We start from the raw sequence: 22,912 nt of genomic DNA on the forward strand, positions 1-22,912 counted from the left end.
CTCAGAAAGTGAGGAGCAGTTCCAAAGGGGGGTACCTACAGTATGTCCAAAAGCCTGGAAGCCAGAGAGGACATGGTTTGTTCAGGAATCCAAAGACATAGCTCTGAACAAGTAACAGCACAAATAGGGGGCTGAGGCAGGAGACTCTGTAGTGTGATCGAGGTTTGAGAGAAACCCAGACTGGCTGGAAGAGAGAGTGAAGAGGTGGGGGGCGGGGGTGAGGTTGAGAAGCAGGTAGTACCCAAACCATGAGGCCCCAAGATTTGGAGCTTTAATCTAAGGGAACTGGGAGCCACAGATGGGCTTTAAGCAGAGGAGTTATGCAGTCTGTTTTGACATGTTGTCCCTTGCCGTTCTGTGCAGCACATGGCTAGTTCTTCAATACAGGAGTACAGAGCGGGTCCAGGGCAAGGAAAGGGGGAAAGACATTTTACAGAGTGTCAGAAACTGACACCAGACCCCACCTCCCCATTTTCTGCTCAAAGAACACTGCTTGCAACCTGCATTCAGCCAAGAGGCTGAGGTTCATTCATTCATTCATTCACTTGCCCACTGTTTCATAGGCCTTGTGGAGATAAGAAATAAACCAGATGCTGCCATCCTGTGTTGCGTAGTCTAGTAGAGAAGAGGCAAGGCGAAGGAAGCCGGAACCAGCTTCTATGGCACACCTATTGCATGCCCAGCACGGGTCGGGCTGCTGGCATGCGTGATCTCATTCTGACATCACAATAGCCTGGCGCGGAGGTGCTCCCAATCCCATTTTACAGACAAAGAAACTGAGGCTCAGGGAGGTGAAGCCGCTTGCCCAAGTTCTCACAAAGGATACTAGCTGCAGGTAGAAAGCTTTCAGAGAGTGGCAGAGAGCAGACTGAGGTATTTCAAGGGTAATTTCCATTCTTGTCTTCAGGCCCGGTGAGGTTCTGAAGTTCCCGGAAAGGATGAGACCCTGGGGGATTGGACCAAGGGCCCAGCACTGCCTTCCCCCTCAGCCTGTGATTAATGCCTGACAGTTCCTCCACTTGCAGGGAACTCATCAGACTAATATTTCCTGATGTGAACTCCGTGTCGCCCTAGAATGAGAAATCCCAGCCCCTCTGGCATTCCGTGCCCCAGATGAATGGGCTTCCGTCCCGGGGCCTGTGAATGATGCGGCCACGTCCGCCGAGGCAGGTCGATAAAGGCCCTTCATCAGCAGAGCTGCGGCCTCTCCCGGTGAGCAGACCCCGGGGCCCCTCTCCACGCTGCTCCCCCGGGGCTGGCCCTGGACTGCCTGTTAGAGACTGGGGAGACAAGTTCAGCTGCCAGCAGATGGGGAAAGAGGGCCCCCATGAGGGGAGGCAGCCTGGCCTTATCCAGCTCTGCCCACAGATAGGCAGGGACCCTGCGGGGTCAAACGGAAGGTGCAGGGTCTGCCAACATTTTGCTTTGACTTTGAAGCCTGGGGAGGATGTAAGCAGGTAGCCCGAGGCTGCGAGCAAAGCCCTGCTCCAGGCCACCTAAGACCTCAAAGGCTCTGTGGAGGGGAGGTGGAGGTTGCTGGAACCAAGTGGTTTGGGGGATAGAAACCACTAGTGGTTGTTGCAATAGTGATAGAAAATAAAAATAATAATAAGTACCATTTATTGGGAGCCTACCATACGCCAGGTGCAGTGCCAAATATTAATGTGTATTATTGCTTTCAGTTCTCATAGAGCCCCAGGAGTAAGGCGGTATTATCCCATTTTACTGATGAGAAAAGTGAGGCCTAGAGCTGTTAAATGATAGCCATTAAGTGGAGGTGTCAGGAATGGTTAGGAATGCTTCTAACCACTCCTCCTCCAGCCATTCAACTGACATTTGAAGGATGATGCTTTTGTGCCCAACACTGGTTGCACAAGAAGCTAATTCAGCTTTTGGTTCCAAGGGAACTGAAAAGATGATTATTGTACCTTGGTGAAAGAAACAAAGAGCTGAGATATAAAATTCTGGTTGGGACAGGATAGTCAAGGAAGATTTTAAGTTGACATTTATATAAGTGGAAAGGAAATATCTTCTCTTGTCCCGAGCACCATGCTTTCCTGGCAGAAATCAGTCCATCTTCAGAGTATGGATCCTGAGGACAAGTCCTCCTTGAGGTGGCCAAAGGTAGAAGGAATCCAGGGCTGAGGGTTAAAGCACTGAAGGTCAAGGCCAGGGGAAAGAGGTGGCTGCCGTGTCCAGCAGGCACTGGTGGGCCAATAGTAAAAGATGGAGTCAGGATATGGATGTGAGTGGAATGGAAAGAAGTGGAAGGAAGTGAGGGCTCTACTTTATCAAAGAGGCAAATAGAGCTGGGGGGTCCTTGGCTCATCTTTAGTATCTGATGGGTGGCTGGCTGGGTGGTGGGTTGGGCCAGCTTGAAGGTGGGGGTTGAAAAGGAGAGGTATCCACACCCGAGGGGGTTACTGAAGAGGCAAATCCAAGCAGGGTCAGCCAGCAACCAGGAACTCAGGGGGAAGCTGTGATTCTTGGCGATGGGAGCTGGCAGGGGTTTGCAGGAAGTACAAGCCCTGGTCATTCAGGGTGGGCTCAGGACAGAGTTCCAGGCCCAGCAGGAAAGAGGAAGCCAAGGGTAGAAGCCAAATCCGAGCCAAACCTGAGTCAGAACTCAGAGCAGCAAGAGTCATTCCAGGGCCACCTGCTGGCGGTGCTGTGGCACCTGTCTGCTCTCCGCCCAGTGGACGTGGGGCTCTGGCTAGGAAGGGCAGGGTAGAAAGAGCGACAAACGTGGGGCTGCTGGGAGCGGGCTAAGGGAAGATGGGGGGATGGAGAGAGAAGTAGCTTCAGTCCTGGCTCCAAAAGTGTTCCTCCGCATTTTGTCAGTAGCCCGCGCCCCAGGGCTTCCTTTGGAGATCAGGTTCTTGTATGATCAAGTATGGGCCAATTTGACCCTCTCACCCCCACCCTCTCAGAGCCCCTCCCACCCAGGGCTTCATCCCGTTTCTGAACCTTACTGGAGCCTGACCTTCAATTTCTCCTCCACACTTACCCTTCTTTGACCCCATCCCTGAGCCTCACCCCAGTCCTGAAATTTCTTCCATATTGGAGGCTTGGCCCCTCACTGACTCTCCATCCCCTCCTTAGCCAACCCGGACCAGAAGCTACCCACCCCCCACCCCCCCGCCATTCTGTTACCCCCATTTCTGACTCCTGCCCACCCCTGCCCTCCCCCACCCTATCCCAGCCTCTTCCCTGAAGCTTCATGCCAGCCCCGCCTCTGCAACGGGCTCAAAATCAGGCAAGGTCCAGGGAGGAGATAGGAGGATATTTGCTGTTCATATTCCTAATAAACGATTTTAAAGTTAAGAGGTTCCTTTCTCCTTTGGGGGCCAAAAAGACAGGTGGAAATTTTTACATGCCCTCATGAAACAGGTGTGACTTTCCTTAAACTACCCTGCATGAAACCAGTGCGCGGCTTGAGACCTGGAACAATGGCTCCCCTAGCGGAGGGAGGAAGAATGGCCGCTCGAGGGGGTGGGGGGCGGCTCCTGAGTCCGGCACTCTTCAGTTTCTTAATCTGGGTGTCGGTTGCACAGCTGTATTCCGTGGGTGAAAAGTAGACAAGTTATCTATTTATGATTTGTGCACTTTTCCGTGTCTATGTTGTACTTTATAAAACATTTTCTTTCTTTTTTTTTTTTTAAATGTCCTGTAGCCTGGGGGGTCGGATTCTCAAGGCAACAGGGGTAGTCCCCTGCAGCAACTGGTGTGTGACTACCTGGAGACCTGTCGGACCCTTACTTGGAAGGCACAGTCTGGCTGTCAAGTGTTCCCAGGACAGGCTGTCACCCCAATGGGGCACTGATGGCAAGGTCCCCCACCCCCTAGAATGCCCCCACTCTCCGCTGGGACCCTACCTCGGTGCCAGCTGCCTTTCCTCCCCTAACAGCTGTATTTTTCAGGTACAATATGACAGGCTCAATCTATTCCTGTTATATATTTCCCAGTAAATGGACAAGGTGAAAACAGTGTCAGTTCAAATCACTATCATGACACTTAATTCTGATTTACCGTGCCTTTTGCTGCAATCTTGAAAGTGTCTGCCTCCGTGCGGAGCCGGATTGCCCAGCTCGGCCCCACGGGGTCAACGTTAAGATCAGCTTCAATAAAAGAATTTAGGGTAAGGCAGCCCCAGGTGGGCAGGGGCAAGCTGGGGCCCAGAGAAGGAGCAGGCAGAGCTGCTGAAGCCGCCGCACTCCCACGCTTTCCTCCCTCTGACTCTTTGTCCCCAGCCCTGTGTTTGCAGCAGCTGGGAAATTTATGGAGGCTCCATAAACGGGTTTTACAGACAGCTGTTAGAGCGTGTGGAGCAAGGCTTGGCTGTCGGGGGACCTAGTCGCAGGCTTACAGCCAAGACACTTAAATATTATGGCCCCACATATATAAAAGTGTGCTGCACATGTCCTCTGCTGCCTTACTCCTGACCCAGGGGCACGGACCAGAGAACAGCAGTCGCTCACGCTTGCCGGCTCGGCAGAGACAAAATGCCTGCCACCCCTTGTTCCACCTCCTCCAACCTCAGGCCTGGCAGCATGGGTGCAGGGAGACTCATCCAAACAGCAGTGCCAGGCGTATTCTGGTCCCACCTTCTGCCCTGCCCTCCTGGCCCGCTGTGCCCAGCCTCAACCTACAAGTTCTCCTAGCCCCAGGGCCTTGCTCCAGCTGTTTCCTCAGCCTTGAACCCCTCCCGCCCCCATCCACCCCCTTGTTTGCTTTCTCTGGACAGTTCCGACCTGCCCTTCCAGCACGTACCCTAAATGTTCCTTTCTCAGAAACGTCATCCCCTCCCTCCTCGCCAGAATCAGGTCCCCTATTACAAATGCTCATAGCCCCCCCTGGACTTATTCATAACATTTATAACAATTGTAATTAAATAATTACTGGTGTCATTATCTGTTTAATGTCTGTCTTCCCCCACTGGACGATAAACTCCGTGAAAGCGGGGACTGTGTCTGGATGTATCCCTAGTGTCTCTGCAGGGCCTGACATTCAGTAAATACTCACTTTTGAATGAATGAAAGAAAGAATGAGTGAACGAAGATGCAGAGCTAAATCCAACACAACCATCAAACATAGCACAAGGCAAAATATAGCCAGTTCCTAAGAGCAGGAGAAATGTTTGTGGGTGTTGCACAAAGAGAAGCCACTTGGACAAGGGGAAATCAGGAAAGGCTTCCAGGAAGAGGCGACATCAGCCCTTATGGTATGGTGGTTATGTGCTTTCATTCAAAAGTCAGTTGGTAAAGGTTCAAGTCCCAGCTATGGCACTTAAGATGTGAAACATGGACCTTTCGTCTCTTTGAGCCTCAGCTTCCCCATCTTTTAAAACGAGGCTAATGATGGTGCCTACCCCATGTGGTTTTGTGAACGTTAAATGTGCGTAGCACAGAACGTGTAATAATAGTTAATCAAGCTACACAATTACTGAATAGCGCTACAACTTGGTCATTCCAGGCTAAAAGAATGACATGTGTGATGGTATTTTTAAGGAATTACAAATCATTCCCTATGATGTCCTGCTTTGAAGGCCATGTTTTATATTTCATAACCTCCGCCTGAGCTGATTTGACCAGGAGAGGGTATCTGACCCAATAAGAGCCAATAGTAGAGTGGCCAGTTACCTATGCCCTAGAGCTAGGCCAATCAGATTTCTTTTCTTGGATTTTCTATTTGAAACATGGGAAGAATTGGAAGGAGGAGCAGAGGCTGAAAATTCAATGATAGAAATGCCAATGCAAAACAAAGCGTTCACATTATAACTAAGCACAAAGAGAGGTGCTCAGATACTGACAGCTTTCCATTTCCCAGCCACCTGTGTCCTTATGATATAAACTTTTTTTTCTTTTTGAGGAGATGGTATAGCAGTATCGTTAAATTTGACTCAAATGTACTAGCTCTGTGACCTTGGACAGAGTACTTAACCTCTCTGAACTTCAGTTTCCTCATCTGCAAAACAGGGGTCATAAAAGCATTTATCTCAGAAAGGTTTTGTGCAGTTTCAGTGAGATAATGTGATAGGTTGTCATACTGTTCACCAATACCCACTTCACTGAGACTAACCAATCCAGTCTAAAAGAGACTGTTATAGGGCAGGCCATAGTGGCTCAGCAGGCAGAGTTCTCGCCTGCCATGCTGGAGACCCGGGTTCTATTCCTGGTGACTGCCTATGCAAAAAAATAAAAATAAAAAAAAATAAAAGAGACTGTTACAGTTAAGACTTAAAACCACCCTTGGTCCTCCAGTTTTTCATGGATAGGAAAAAGGCTGAAAATCTGCTCAACCCCTAAACTGAGCATATTCTCCAATGCTCTCATCATCTATGGAAGAAAGATAGGTTAGGCTATATGAAACTGCCAATATTCAACCATTTCTTGACCTACAAAAGTGGATTTCCATATGATTCAACCTAGTAAAAGAAGGATTCCCAAGAACCAAAGTCATGGAGAGCACTGGACTGGGGCACTCCTTCCAGGAGGTTGAATCAGGCTTTAATCAAGGAAAATCCCCATGCCCAGGATTGGAACCCCTCAAAATGTCTGCCCGGCAAGATTTCAGAATTTCTACAGAGCTGAGGCTGCCGTGTGCTCCCATTTTTGCCCCTTCCGAATGGAGGTGCTTAACTGTTACTCCTCTGTGCCATTTTGCTACAGTCTATGGGACCTGCGGGTAGAAGGCAGCTGGTTACTTTGGTTTATAGATCACTGGCCCAAGATGAGCCCATTATGGTCCTGATGAAGAGAATCCCAGGCATCATCCAATCGTGGACTGTGAGCTTGAAGCAGTGGCTGGATGGGAGTTTGGTTGTTGTTTTGGATGTTGCTACCCTTGAGTTGAGCCTCTTTTGCGTGTAGGAGATGGAGGGAACTGAATGTGCGGTGGCCAGAAGAGTAGACCATGGTAGATTATTTTATCGGTCACCAATGTTCCAGCCCTTTTAAATCAGTGTTGGCCATGTGATTTGTAGCTGGATAAGACATAGGCAGAAGTGACGTGTTGTTTCTCTGCAGAAGCTTTAAGAGTTGGTTTTCTGTTTGCCACAGTCTATCACTCTGACAATTAACAATGTTCCAGACAGAAGCTTTTCCAATGGGATGCGTCCAGGAAGAAAGAAATGTGTTGCCATACCACAGCTGACTTGCACTGTTCAGGTAGTATAAGCAAGAAAATAGAATTTGGTATGTATAAGACCACAAGATTTAGTAGTTTATTGTTACTGCAGCATTGCCTGGCTTATCCTGACTGATGGGGTGGTATACAAACAGCTTAGTACAGGGACTGTCTCAGAATAAGTGCCATCATTTTTTTTCCTGTTTCTCGAAAGCCAAAGAGTCATAAGAAAGATATGAGTTGGGTTTGGTAAAGAATTCAGTGAGTGAAAGTTACATGAAAGGAAGTGGTTGATTATAACAGGGAGGGGAGATCATGAAGGGCTTAGAATATCAACCATCTGTCTGGGTTGACCAGCTTTAAGGGAAGAAAATAAAGTTACTTTTTAACAGTCTGAGGACTCTAAGACCCCCATTTCCCCATCACAGGAGCATCTTTCTCCTTTCCTCACAATAATTGCCCCCTATCCTACCCACTCCCAAGTTAAATCTGATATCCTCAGCAGAGGTCAGTTGAAATTCTTGTAATCTAACAAAGAGGAACAGAAAATTCATGCGTCCACCAGAGGGAGGGCCTGTGTTACTGGCTGCTGGTTTTCTGCCTCACCGTGTCACAGCTGAAAACAGACTGGCCAAGAGCAAGTGGCATAAAAGAAACAATTGCTGGATTTCACCATACTAAATGTAAAACTTCTAAATGACAACAGATACCATAAACAAGCTGAAAACCAGCTATAACCCAGGAGAAAATGTTTGCAATTTATATAAAAGATAAGGGATTAGCATCCAAAATATATAAAGAATTCTAACAAATCAATAAGAAAAAGACAAATGACCCAATAGAACACTCAGCAAATGATTAAAAATAGTCAATTTATAGAAAAGGAAATTCAAATGGCCAATAAACTTGAGGAATGTTCAATTTCACTAGTAATCAAGGAAAACATTAAATAACCATGAACTCTATCTTACTCATTAGATCGGCAAAAAAAGAGCAAAGTTTGATATTAAATTTTGGTGAAGGGATGTGGAAATGGGGACTCTTGAATACCAATGCTGACACTGCAAATGGGCACAGCCACTTTGGAGAACAAGAAGTCCATTTGCTATATCTCTCCCAGGGAGAACATTTGCACATGTGCACAAGAAGGCCTGTGTCAGGATATTTACTGCAGTATTGTCTGTTAGAGTTAAAAAAAAATAAAATAACTGGAGAAAACCTAAGTGTCTCTCAAAAGAGGGTTAGCTAAATAAACTATGGTATAGTCATACTAGAAAGTGCTATGCAACTGTTGAAAAGTACGAGATAAATCTGTGAAATAACCTGAGGAGATATTGTTGGATAGAGACAGAGAAACAGAAACATACAATTTTTTTCTATTTGTCATTAATATAAATGCATAAAACAAGGCTTGAAAGGATAATCCAAGAGGGAATAAGAGTTGTAATCTTGGAGGCTGTAGGGAAAGACCTTGTGTGGTGGTGGTGATGGCTGAGGAGGTAGCAGAGAAGAGTCAAAGGGGACTTTAACTTTTTTTGGTAACGTTTGTGTTTTTTGTTTTTTTTTGTTGTTTTTTTTTGGCATGGGCAGGCACCAGGAATCAAACCCAGGTCTCTGGCATGGCAGGCGGGAACTCTGCCTGCTGAGCCACCGTGTCCTGCCCCATTTGTGTATTTTTTAAAGAAAAAAATGAGGAGGTATTTATAGACTGCTTGCTTAATTAAAAATTAATTATTTATGAAGAGAAAAGCAGGCTGTGTGGCAGCCTAGCAAACACCCTGCCCACTGGCAGGGACAGTGGTGACCCCGGAGTCACACCTTACCACACTCTGATGGAACAGTCATTTTCCAGGATGCAATGGCGAGAGAAGCAGTGGATGAGTCAGGATAAGCTAACTGCTGTGAACTCACAGCACCGACATCTCAGTGCCTTAATGCAATAAAAGTTTCTTTCTTATTCATGTAACAATGCAGCGTGTGTGGCAGAGAGGCAGGGCAGAGGCACACAGCCATTGAGAGGCCCAGGTCCCTTCTGTGTGGTTCTGGCATCTTCTGGTGCCTTGTCTTTCTCTGTATTTAGCTGGTGAGTGGGGAACAAGAAATAACAAGGACAGTCGCTCAGGAGATTTTTGTGGGCCAGGCTTGAAAGTAGCCTTATCTCATTGCTACCCACAATACGTTGTCCAGAGCTCAGTCATATGGCCTCACCTAACTGCAAGGGAGAATGGTAAATGACATTTAGCTGGGTGTGCAGGAAGAGGAAGCAGGCTTAGTAATCACACAGCCATCTCTGCTGCACTCAGCTATGGTGGTGCCTTTTACAAAAGTTGCTTCAGGACGCACCCCTGCCCATCTTCTCACAGTGACTTCCCTCCCCTCTCCCCGCCCCGACATTTTCCCAAGGTGTGCTCACCCTGTCAGGTTAGGAGACGTTTCTAACTGTAGCCATCCTCTGAGGCCAGACTGACCCTTGTCCCTACCTCCATGGCCTGGCCCTGGAGTGCAGAGGAAATGCCTCCCCTACTCATGTCCAAATGCCCACCCTATTCTAGTCTCCATGGCGCGATTTTCCCCAGGGAGAATGCTCCCTATTACACAGGGCTAAGGAGTGCCTGCTTCGTCCAGAAGGCAAGAGAAGCGCTGAGAAGATTCTGAGGAGGACACTGACATGATGAAATTCATGCTTCATATGGGGTGACAGGGTGGCAGTGAAGAGGGTAGACAGGTGTGAGGAGTAGGAGGGGGCTCCTGCATGGATGATGACAACCGTGCCAAGGCAGTGCTAGGGCTGGGCTGGGCAGGAAGGCCAGGAAGCAGACAGGAGAGGTCTTACAGGGTAGGCTCTGCAGAGGGGGGTGGGGAGGTGAGATAGGGACACAAGGGCGACTCTCTGGTTTGAGGTTTCAGCATCAGGGAGGATGATGATTCCGGACACTGAGATGGGGAACAGGTTTGGGGCAGGTGGCAGGTGAGTACCTCTGGGTCTGAGATGTCTGTGGACCCTGAGATAGATCCATCTCACAGGCAGGTGGATGAACAGGTTTGGAACTCAGAAGTGAGGTCCAGGCCACAGTGACACTTGGGGACTGCAGATGGTAGCTGAAATGATTGGGCTGCTCATAGAAGTCTGTGCATGAGAAGAGAACCCAGAAACACCCAGCTTTCCTCAAAACAGATGAGGAATGAGCCTTGTAATTCGTCACATCCTGAAATTGGGACACCTGAGAGGTTGGACTTTCAGACACTTGTCTCTGAAACAGGCCAGAGGAGCTGGACCAGGTGAGGGAAGCACCTGCCAGAGGAGGGGGCCCTGCATAGGCCACGGTCTTTCTGAGGGGGAGTGGCTGGGCCCCTAGAACCAGAAGCAGCCTGAGGGAGGAGAAAGTGTGAGTCAAGGCTGCATGAGACCCTTGCCGTTACCCAAAGCCCCAGCTCAGAAGGTCCCCTGCATTTGGTTTACTCCTCTGCTTTCTGCTATGGCCATTTTGAAATTCTTCTATAATTTCATCTTTGAACTCGTGTTTTGGATGTAATGTCCGATGGGATAATGGAACATGAATATGATCAAAGGAGGTGCATGCCATATGCTTGTCCGCTGTCCCATTTACATATAGCATTTGTAGTGCCCCATTAACACAGAATTCTGGTGGATTCTCAATACGTAGGAGTTCAGGGAGACTCAAGGCAACTACAGGTAAGCGTGTTACCTCTGGGACTGAGTTAGTGGGGGTGTCGCCAGGCCCAAGAGGGCATTCTTTGTATTTGAATCAGAACTTGCTGCGAATGCAGAAGTAGTTTACTAGGTAGTCTAACAAACATAAACTACCTAGTAAACTCATTGTATTACTTCTCTACATTAGCTTACCACTTATTCTGAAAACGATGACATCGAAGGAAAGGAAAGATGGAATAGCCAAACTTCCTTTTCCTCTCAGTCCTTTCTTAGTCACCAGTAAGCCAAAGCTTGAGTGTTAGGAGAATGTACATATATCAAGAAGTGAAACAAAAATAGTTGTGTTAGTTTTGTGCAGCGTTTCTATTATTCTGGTAAGAGTGAAATACTTATGTAAATATATGAGCTACAAAGTATGTGTGTAATTTCAGTGATCCTGCCTACAAGTTAAATGCCCTTATATTTGCATTTTAAATTGTCTTTGCAAGATATAAAGATGAATGGTAAAATTCATGCTACTGACTTAACATTTTAATGTTTCCTTACTTAAAGTGACTTTAAACAGCAAATAAAAAACTTGATGGTAAGCCAAGAGAGAGACCATGGAAGAAAGGGAAAAGCTTTATATTCTAGAATTTTTAATGACTTCTTTCCTCTTCTTTCTCAACAAGTGGCCCATGTTTGTATTTTGGGCCTTACCAATTACACAGCCTACCCTGAGAGAAAGATTTCAGCTGGGGCCTCGGGACCCAGGAAACTCTGTGCCTTTGGAAAAGCATTTTGGCTTACTTGCATCTTGACTAGGCATTCTTCTGTAATCTGGCCATGATCCCGGTGGCAGATTGGTCTGTGGTTAAGAGCATGCCTCGAGTCGGTCTTCCTCAATTCAAAACCAGCTCTGCTTTTGCTTGCTGTGTAATCTCAGGTAAGTTACTTGACCTCTCTGTGTTTCAGTTTTGCCATCTTTTAAATGGTTTTCATAACACTCCTACTCCAGAGGGTAGGTTAGATGATGCAAAACATTTGGAGCTAGCGCTTGGAACCTACAACTGGAACTCGATTTGTGTGAGCTATGATGATGAGGATAGACTTTTCCACACCCCCACTGTCCAGAGGAGAAAGCTCCCAGGTGCAATCTCCTCTTGCATCTTAGTGATACCAGAACATTGGGTCACACTCAGTCCCCTTGCTGAGGTAAGGGTTGTGGGAAATGGGCTCATAAGAACTTCCTGGGCCGTCCAGCCTAGGGGGCTCTGTGTGAGGCTGGGAAGGTGGCAGTGGGTCTGGGGTTGTGTTGAAGGGCTTTGGGAGTCTCTCGGTTTCCGTCTGTGAGTGCATGGCTGTTGTGTGGGTCCCTGTGACTGGGTGACTGCACACCTGTGTTTCTGTGTCAGGGTCTGTGTGTCTGTCCATCTGAGCATCTGACCTTTGGGGACTCAGTGACCTTGTGAGTCATCAGTGCTGGAACTTCTGGGTCTCAGTGAGCCTGTGTTCATGAGACTTTGACAGAGTCGGCATCTACCTGACAGGGTCGTGTCTGTCAGTGTGAGTGTGTCCGTGAGTCGGTCTGTAATTCAGAACATACTTAAGCTTGCTCACCTCTGGGTCTCTGGGAACAGGAAGCCCAGTGTGTGTCTGAGAGTCAGGCAAGCGTGTGGCTGGAAGGCAGGATTTGAAAGAAGAGGGGAAGGATCATATTCATTCTAGACTTGAAAGAAGACGGGATGCTTATACAAGTGAAACAACAGCGGGTTAAACATACGTTGGCGATGATGGTGAGAGGACAGCAGCTGAGGCTGGGCTAGCGCCAGTGTGAATTCTATGGAATGCTGGCATCTTTAAAACTGTCACAAAACCACAGATACAGAAGCAAAACAATTGGACTGAGCAGAATCTGCTGATGGGTGCCAGGAGACGAGGAAGCAGCAGGTCTGGGGAAGGTGGAGGCATCATTAAAGCCTCTTTATCTCAGAACTGTGGCCCCTTCAACACTTTCTCTCTCTCCACCCATTTCTTTCTGGTTGAAAGAAATATGTGCACCCTGAGACCTGGGGCTGTGAGGTGGGCGTGAACTTCACTTACAGAGTCCCTGTTCTCAGGGCTTTTGTGGGCATTTTCTCTATTCTCCCCTACGAGACAGCGAGGGGAGTGTTTATTATCCTCATTTAAGAGTTGAGAAAACTGGGCGGGCCACAGTGGTTCAGCAGGTACAGTTTTCACCTGCTGTGCTAGAGACCTGGGTTTGATCCCCGGTACCTGCCCATGCAAAAAAGAGTCGGGGAAACTGAGGCCTAGCGAGACAGAGTGACTCGTTCAAGGCTTTAACAGCCAGGATTTAAACAGAGGTCTGTCTAATTCCCAGGATTCCTGGGATGATGCTTGGTTAATTAAGAAGCAATGAATTAATTAATTGAATCATAAGGTATTCTTTATCCTTTGGGGGGGGGGGAATCTATGCCCAGACCTTGGTTGATAACCTGAAGGGCAGTAGCTAACCCTTATTTCCTTCACCACATCCAAGGTCCTGTAATAAATGGGATCAATCCCTTTGATCTGTTCTCTTTGGAAACTCAATGGCAGATGCAGCCCAGTAGCTCCTGACCCAGGGAACAGACATTTTTTTTCTTGGTAAACAGACAAGGAAGGGATGGTCCAAAAGAAATTCTGTTCTTCCCCATCCCTCCCCCCACAGATTGACAGTAAATCCCAGCATTGGGTTGGCTCAGCTGTGGACCTGGGTTGGAATTCTAGCTCTGTCATTCACTGGCCCATCCTTTTTCCCTATTCCTCCTGCCCTTGTCTTATGTATTCATCCCCCTCTTTATTTCTTTCAGCAGGCTTGACCTCAAAACTCCTTCAGGTAGTTCTTTCATCTTCACATCTTGGGGTACACATCTGGGCTGTACCCATCGGATCTTTCTTTTGGTGGCTAGTATCATTGTGTGCTTTGTGATTTTTGTCTACTCACTTCAACAGTGCTTGGGAAGACAGTACAGGGAAAACCCTGGGGGCCCCTTGTGCCCTGGTTTGTGAGTTATCTATAGAGCGGTCTCAAGCTTGTCTCCACTGAGAGAGGGGTACAGTGAGCTGAGCATGTACTGGTAGTCCCAAGGTTTGCCCTGAAACCAGATGAGGTTGTTTATTAACTTCTCAGAATAAATCCCCATCACTTTGGGCTTTATACTATGGTGCAGCCCTGGACTCCTATTTTCTTTTCCTGTTCTTGGCCCAAGCAATGGTAAGCCTTTTTGCTTCTTTCAAGAACAGTGGGCATAATTTCCCCCCACAACTTTTGATAGAGTTACTGTCCTTGTTTATTTGTAAGTATGGTACTTTCTAATTTCTGTGATGCTGTCTTCTTGGCCCCATCAGTGGTTTGAAAATGTGTTTGTGATTAGTTCCTTTTTCCTTTCAATTACTGTATGTTTATACTGTCTGTTTTCTAACCTAAGTAGAGCTAAGTAGCTTCATGTGAAGTCTGATTCTTGTGTCACAGATTTCTTTGAGGGTAAAAGCTCTCTTCTGACCATGGTCTTGGCCCCAGCTGACATGTTCTGACAAGGACTGTTTTCCAACCAGGCGTCTTAATGACCATGGCAATTTCATCTTTGACCCTTCATTGATGTGAAAGTGCTTTGTTTACTTTCCAAGGTTTCCTTTTTTTCTTTTTTTATCTCTTATCAGTCCTAATACATTTTTAGAGTAGATACTAACTAGAAAAGATAACTAGAGAGGTTTCTAGAAATGGATTAAGTTGAATGCTTTAAAAATCTATAGTAGGGCGGGCCATGGTGGTGCAGTGGCCGAGTTCTCGCCTAACATGCCGGAGACCCGGGTTCAGTGCACGGTGTCTGCCCATGTGAAAAAACAAAACAAACCAACAGTACCCGAGTTATCAGCACACAGAGCAGCAATCCGGTGGCCAAGAAAAATGACTGCTCCAGGCCTGACTTAGCCATGTGACCTGGATGTTCCAGCTTCCCGAAACGTCACTGGGAAGCAATGAGCAGATGGCACGGGGCAGAGCTGTGCTGGTCCCTCTTCCTCTTAGGAAGCATCTCTCTGAGGTCACTGGCTTTACACCCATAGCTCAGTCCCAGCCTCTTGCATGCACAGGGGGGCCGCCAAACTCTTCCATTAAGACCTAGACACTGTCCCCCTGTCCCTCTACCCAGCAAATGCCTCAACCTTGGATACTGCTTTAAGTCTGTGTACCATCTTTGTTTTTGGTTCCCAGGGCTTTCTCTGTCTTGGCTTTAAACTCGGCTATATATATTTACATTTTTTATTATACTTTATCTGCTATTTTTTTATGTGGGTAGAGCAGAAGGGGAGATTTCCCTTATTGGCTCAATGTACAATATTAACTAGAAGTATCTGACACAATTAGCTGTATGCCTTTGGGCAAGACACTCAACTTTTCTGAACTTATTTCTTCATCTACAAAATAGGTAGGTCCTATAATAGGAACAAGGTTTATGTAAGATAGGTATGCAATGAGCTTAGCATTCCTGGTATCTAGAATGCGGTAGGTGTTCAATAAATGGCAGCTGTTGTTAACATTTCTGCTTGTACTTTACCTTCAAGGATTCTGAGGCTCAGAGAGGTTAAGTAATTTGACTAAAGTCACACTGCTGGTTAGTGGCCATAAGTGTGCAATAAATTCCTTTTAAAAGACTGAAGGAATGAATTTGGTGGTCTTTCTAAAATGTTCCCTAAACTGGACCCCAGGTTTGAATTCATTGCAACTAGGCTACTGTGGGGTCCCAGTTCCTGTGGCCTCTTGGACAGCACAGCTGGTCACATTTTGGGGCCAAAGCTGTCAGGTCAGGAAGATTGAGAGGCCCAAGCTCCTCATGATCCAAAGATGTGACAACATTAGAACCTTTGCAGACCTGGAGCCCCACCCCTCTTATACCCAGGCTGTTACAGTATCGTCCAGCTAAGGAGAAAATGACAGTATTTTAAATTTTGATGGCAGCCAAGATGGCTGTGTCCTCAGCATGGGCAGAGGGAGGTTAACTCTCCCTATGGTTTCTTTGAAACATGTCTGCAAATTCTTTGTTACTCCCTCGACCCATGAAGAGATGGAGTCTGTGTCCCCTCCCCATGAGAGTGGGCAAGTTTGGGGGACTAAATTGATTAACAGAAGGCAGCTGAAGTGATTTCTGTGGCTAAGTCTTTCTTGGGACCCTTGATCTAGGAGCCAGATAAGAAGTCTGGCCATGCTGAGACCACTATGTACAGAGACCAGAGAGAGAGCTGCTCTGGAGCTACAGCGGGTCCAGCCCCTGGATGCTGAAATCCTTCAGACCCAAGCAAGGAACAGGAGAGGAAGTAGAAGCAGCAGCCGGGGGCCAGAACATGTAGGGTTTGGTGGACCTTGGGAAAGATTTTGGACTTTTTTCTGAATGCAATGGGAAGGCACTAGTGGGTATTTTAGCAAGGTGGTGTGTTATGGATTGAATTGTATCCCCTCCAAAGATATGCTCAAGTCCTAACCTCCCGTTGTGTGAATGTGACTGTATTTGGAAATAGGATCTTTGAAGATGTTATTAGTTAAAATGAGGTCAAACTGGGTTAGGGTGGATGGTAAACCAATATGACTGGTGTCATTAGTGGAGGAAATTTGGACAGTTAGTAAGAGAAACACAGATACAAAGTGGGGCAGCATGTGATGGAGACAGAGATTGGGTTATGGCACAAGCCAAGGAGCATCGTGGATTGCTGGCCACTGCCAGAACCGTGCAGACTTCAGAGGAAGCATCGCTTTGCAGACATCTTGACTTTGAACTTCCAATCCTCAGGACTGGGAGATAATGCATGTTGTAAGTTACCCAGTCTTTGGTACTCTGTTTTGGCAGCCCCAGGAAACTAAGATGGTGGTGTATTAGAATATGACAGGCTATGTGGCAGTAACAAATAAACCCCTTAATCTCAGTGACTCGCTACAATAGAAATGTATTCTCTCTTGCATCACAGCCTAATGTCATCCAGAGGATTTCTTCTAGATGGTTACTCAAGGGTTCAGGCTGCCTCCATCTCGTCACTCTGTCGCTTTAAAGCTACAAAGTCACCCTGATGTCATTTATTGGGTAACAGAAGAGGAAGAGAGAATGAGGTAGGTATACCAGATATTTAACCACTTTAGCCTGAAGGTAACACAAATTGCTTTTACTCATATCCTATTGACCAGAAATAGTCATATGGCCAACTTATTTACAAGGGTAGCTGGGAAATATAAAGGAGCACGCAGATATATGGGAGAGACCAACAGTCTCTATCACAGTAATAATATAATCTGATTTATAGTTTAAATTGATCACTCTGGTTACTGTTTGAAAATTGTGAATCATGAGTGGTGGAAGTCCCAGCTATGCTTAGTCTCTGAGGTCGAATCATAACTCCTTCCCCTTTTGAGTTTGTCCCACATGGCCTTACATGCTGGGTAAATCTTACCAACTGGAGCAAAAAACACATATTGAAAGTTGTGTCCTGAAGGGGGTGTTCAGGTCAAGCTGGAGCAGAGAGTTCAAACCAAATGTTGAATAAATGAGGACTTATCTCCGGTGAGATTTCATGGACAAGTAAATTCAGAAAATAATTTGGAAACCAGCAGAGCACTACCTACAAGAAAATCAACAAGGAGATACTTTGTCTTATAAGGACATGCCATCAATATCATTTCATAAAATAAAGGGCATCTTAATATTTATAAATCAGAAGGAAATAACACAAAAAGAACATTCCTATCCAAGAAAAGACATTTGACAACTTTGCACAGCTCACAAACATATGCAGTCATGCACACATGTATACACACACACACACACACACACACACATGCCAGCTGGATATGCACAAATACTATCCATTAGATGGCTTCCTGGAATTGCCCATAAAAATCTCTTACCTCCATTAAATAAGTAAATGAATAAATCTGTGCTGTGACCCACACGTGGAGTTGCCCCTGTGAGAAACTGCTTGACGGCAAATTACCACCTTTCAGGCAAAGAATTGCCTTCGAGCCTTTCAATTTGAGAGCCACATTTGAAATCACTGTCTCCTTTTGCTGTAGTATCTTAATACTCACATCATTATCTTCTCGATTTTTTGCGATGCAGGCCTCTTATTGTAATGACTGCATATCTGTTTGAAGTTTCTTTCCTCTTAGGGCCCCTAAAGTGAAATTTGTGCACATCATACAGTTTAAATTTTAAGCTAGACCATTCCAGCATTTGATCTGTCCAGACATTTTCATATGAGGTTGTAACATACGGTCAGAAATGCAATTCTTTGTATAATGCCACATTGTCCTTATTTCTCTCATTTCTCCACTTGCATTTTTTTGTCGCGCTGACGAGCACAGGTTCATGACTGTGCATTTAGAGGCTACAGGTATGGAGGAGCAACAGGAGCCAAAGTCTAGAGCCAAAACAGGGGTTTAGGAAGCCCTGACTGCCAAGGGAGGCAATAGGCAGAAGCCCGGATGAATTCAGGGGCAGACACAGCGGGCAGCCTTGGTGGCTGTGACGGACCTGCAAGGTGAGCTGGGGGACCTAGAGAGCTGGAGAGACTCCACCTGCTTCTCCAGTCTTCCTCCACTCGCCCCTGAAGCCCAACCCCTGCCCTCCAGCCAGACTGGTCTCCCTGGTCTCCCCTCCTCACAAGGCCTCTTTCCCCTATTTTTGTGCCCTTGGCACATGTTCCTTCCTTCTGGAGTACCTCCTTCCTACACTCCAGCTCCATCATTTTTCTGCCCGGAGAATTAGGATGCATCCTTTGTGTGGACCAGGCTTTGCCTTCTTGTACACAGGTGAAAATAACTTGGTACTCATTAGAGGCACCTCCTTTATGGCCCTGAGGCTTGAGGTTGATGGATTGGATATGAGGGATAATAAGAAGTAGAGGTGAGGATGGTTGTTAGGTTTTTCCCCTGAGCCATGGAAAAGTTGGAATTTCCAACAGGTGAGATGGGAAGCCTGTGGGAGCGCAGGCTTGGAAAGGATGAGCAGGAGGTGAATTCTAGATTGACATTTGAGATGCCTATTAGACATACAAATGGGTGCATCAGGTTGATACACAAATCTGGAGTTTAGGGCAGAGGATTGATCTAGAGACTTCAATTTGCAAGTCATCAGCATAAGGTTGGTATTTAAAACCATCTTTTTTTGGATGAGATTATCTGGGATGTGGCTCCCATGCTCTCAGTTTGGGATGCCAGATCTTTCCAGCTAGCCTTGCCTACCACTCCAGGCTCCCTCTTTTCCCTCCCAGCCTTGTACTCTTCTCACCAGCCCCAGGGAACCTCTCACCCTTTCTCTACACTCTGCATATTTGCACAGCTTTGCTCCTTTGCCTGCTGACTGCTCCTTATTCTTCAAGGACCAACTTTTAGGTCCTTTTCCCCTGTAGCTTCTTCCTGCAACGCTTAATATCTCTGCTCTCACTATTCCCGCAGCACTTTGACTATATGTATTGGTACCCTTGAACAGATTACTTCACACTACTACTATGTTAACCTGTGTGGGTGATAAACATTTGGGAAGATTGCCCAGTGTGTTTTCTCCTTGGCAAGTCCTCCTAGTACCTCAAATCCCAGGCTCTTCTCTCTTTAAAATTTAGACTTAGTACCTCAGGGAGGAAAGGACACCAAACCAAACCCAAACAAAATGAAAGCAAACAAAACAAAAGGTCAATTTCTTGGCTTTGAGTTTTCAAATTTCACTTTAAAAAAGCTTTGACAGAGAAATAGCCTGGAAACTAATTTAAAATATATATATTATTCTGGTTGTATACAGATATAGACATAGATATATATACACATATGTATCACAAAATTTTCTATTTTAACCATTTTTAAGTGTAAAGTTCAATGGTTATATTATATTTACAATATTATGCTACCATCACCACCATGCATTATCAAAATTTTTTCATTATCCCAAACAGAAACTGCCCATTAAGCAAGAATTCTCTGTTCCTCCTCTACCACTCCACCCTTAAAAAGTTCAGATCTACTTTCTGCCTCTATGAATTTGTGTTTTCTAGATATTTCATGTACGAAGAATCATCAATATTTGCTCTTTTGTGTTAGCTTATTTCAATGTAATGTTTTCAAAGTCCATCCATATTGGAGCATGTATCAGAACTTCATCCTTTTTTACAGCTGAATAATATTCCACTGTATGTTCACACAACATTTCGTTTATCCATTCATCTGTTGATAGACACTTGGTTGTTTACCAAAATGCTTTTGATTTGCCAGAGCCAGGTCCTTGAAAGAGAAAGGTTGTTTGAAATCTTTCCTTGGAAGATTTGTGTATGAAGAACCACCTCAATATAAAGGCTCTATGCTGAAATCAGAGCAATTATCCACCCTCTCACCCCTACCCCCAGCCCGCACACACTGAAGAAAAAAGAACACTTCCTGGGATGGGTAAGAACATGGAAGATCTTGGAAGGTTAGAGACAGAGAGTTTGGATGCTGATTATAAGGTGGGGTGGGATAGACATACAGTAGCCATGGTCCTTAAGCTTTAATACCATGGGCTAGGGAGAGGGGGACATGTAAACAGACAATCATAATAAAATGTGGAGACTTATTGGTCAATTTTCCCAGGACCACCATTTTCCTGGTGACAAATCCTTTCTGTTATGGTACTGTCCTTCTAGAGCCTTGATTTCTAGAGCCTTGATTGGGTCAAGCAAGAGTGGTCACCTGACTATAGATGGACCAATCAGAATTCTTTCCCAAGTTTTTTTGTTTGTTTGTTTGTTTTTTTACTTGGGGCATGAAGATGGACAGACACCTGGACTTTTTCCATCTTTATCTTCAATGATATAATTGACTTGTAAACACTCCCACATTTATTCAACTAGTTTGGCATTCACAGTCCTTGGTGTTAAGAAAAACAATTGGTTTCATATGCCCTTCTCATTTAGCTGGCTTGAAACAGGTAAGATGAACTTTTACTTTTTTTGGAGGGGATTTTTTTTCTTGTAAAATATAACATATATACAAAAAAGCAAGAAATTTCCAAGTACATTTTAACAAGTAGTTATAGAACAGATTTTAAAGTTTGGTATGAGTTACAGTTCCACGATGTTTCGTTTTTTCTTCTAGCTGCTCCAACACACTGGAGACTTTCCCAGGAGTTTTAAAGAGACCCTTAGACAGCCAATTCTTATTTGGTGATAGAAGCAGTAACATATAAAACTGTCAGCAATCTGTTTCTGCCATGTGGATGAAGAATATCTGTGATGAGAGAGAATGAAGCTAATATGTACAGAGGGAAAAAAAATGGCCCAATTTAAGGAAAGTCATGGTGGTGTTTGGTTCTCTGGATTCAGCTCTTTCTGACTACAGCCACAGTCCTAAACTTCCCGAGGTTTGCATCCCTCAACCCCACCTATATACTAAGCCTAGTGTCTGACTCATGGGAGTGGATAAACAGATTATGTCTTGCCCTGTGTCCCAGTTTATTAGATCCAAGGTAGACCTGCAATCTATGGGCCTATAAGATTCTCAGGTAAGTCTGGAATTGGAGCTTAGAGATGCTGGTCAGTGTCTCTAGGTCACTGGAGCAAACAATATACACAGCGACTAAGGACATGGTGGCAGCAGCCAAACTAGATGGTGAGCCAGGAGAAGAAGAGAAGAGTGGGGTCATAAAAGGGGAGAAGAACAAAGACAGGTGCACAGAGAGAAGGAGAAACAGGAGAGCACATGGCCCTGGAAAAGCCCTGGGAACTTTCCTGCCTTATTACTGCTTCCATTAGAATCCCAGTTTATTCTATGGAATTCTCTTTTTTTTTTTGCCTAATCTAGTTTAAAAAGATGGCTGCTACTGACAACCCAGTGATTATTGGCCACCAATATTTGAATCCCCCCTCCAGACTTTGAGCACCTTGTGGGTAAAACTGATTCTGTTCGTCCCCTAACTCTGGAAGTCTGGCCAGGGCACCTAGGGAGGGGGTGAAGGAGCAACTGGTATCCACTGAACAGCAGGGCTCTGTTCAATATAATTGTTTCCAGGACTCTGGAAATAGTGTTCGAGAGTTTCATGTAGTATAGTTCCAAGCATTCTTTTTGGAGTTTGAGGCTTCCAATCTCCACTTACCCTTGGGTGACTTGGGAAAGGCACTCTGTTTCTCTAAGCCCCAGTTTCCATAGTTGTAATATGGGGGTCACAGTCCTTACTCCATAGAATCCATATCAGCATTGAATGAAATAATTCATGCAGAAGGGTGGCACAGAGGAAACACTACCTGAATAGAAATGATCATGATTCCTAACAGCCTGCATTGGGGACTGATGTTGTTTATCCAAGAAATATTTGTGAGTGACTGGTCAGTGTCTCTAGGTCACTGGAGCAAACTTAATATACACAGCGATAAGGACATGGTGGCAGCAGCCAATCTAGATGGTGAATGGGGAGAAGAAGAGATTGTAAATAAGAGAGACAAGGCTACTAAGCTGCCTGCCGTCATGAAGGTAACAATCTAAAGAAAAGGCAGTAACTTTTATTGAATGTCATCTTTGTGCTGCGACCTCTAGATCACAGCTCCTTTTGATTGCAGGGTTGTGGGGCTACTGAATGATCCACCATTTGGGTCTGTAATTATGTAGTGGCCTCAGTGTGATAAAAGCAAGTCTGCATGTTGTTTATGTTTCCTTAGTTCCAACAGTATTTTGTGGTTATTCCATGTTTATTTTTCACATCCATTCAAACTCTTGTGAAAGAGAATCAGGCACTTTTACACACCTGTCCCACAAACATGCTAATCCCACCTGCTTGCCTTCTGCTACTACAAACATCTGTGTTCAATTTGAGAGCACAGATCAGATGAAAAACTGTACAGATCAGGGAAAAGTTCTGTTTAGCCAGCAAGACTGATAACTGATGAGATTTTACCCTTGCTCTCTCAAGGCAGAATCCATCTATTCTAGTTCACACAAATCGATACCAGAAAACAGCCCTTGGAGTAATGATATATTTATTAATTGACAGAGCCTTCAAGGAGGGTTAAAGAGGAAAAAAAGTGAGCAGTGGAGGTGTAAGCTTTGGGAAACTGCCTGAGTTGGTCCTCCGTCTGCATGAAGGAGACCTG

General features: G+C 45.6%; 1 long non-coding RNA gene across 2 annotated transcripts; it reads left to right on the top strand.

Annotated features, from left to right (window-relative positions):
• Window positions 1-770: 770 nt before the first annotated feature.
• On the top strand, window positions 771-21,238 carry LOC143660068 (uncharacterized). Of its 2 annotated transcripts, XR_013163829.1 has the most exons (4): window positions 771-873; window positions 1,026-1,212; window positions 16,781-16,919; window positions 20,925-21,238. It is a non-coding gene; the product is annotated as an uncharacterized LOC143660068 (long non-coding RNA). The 2 variants fall into 2 exon arrangements; XR_013163830.1 differs by lacking the exons at window positions 16,781-16,919; window positions 20,925-21,238 and adding an exon at window positions 3,674-4,024.
• The last annotated feature ends 1,674 nt before the right edge of the window (window positions 21,239-22,912 follow it).

The sequence above is a fragment of the Tamandua tetradactyla genome, chromosome 2 (genome assembly GCF_023851605.1).
Source record: "Tamandua tetradactyla isolate mTamTet1 chromosome 2, mTamTet1.pri, whole genome shotgun sequence".
NCBI classification, from domain to species: domain Eukaryota; kingdom Metazoa; phylum Chordata; class Mammalia; order Pilosa; family Myrmecophagidae; genus Tamandua; species Tamandua tetradactyla.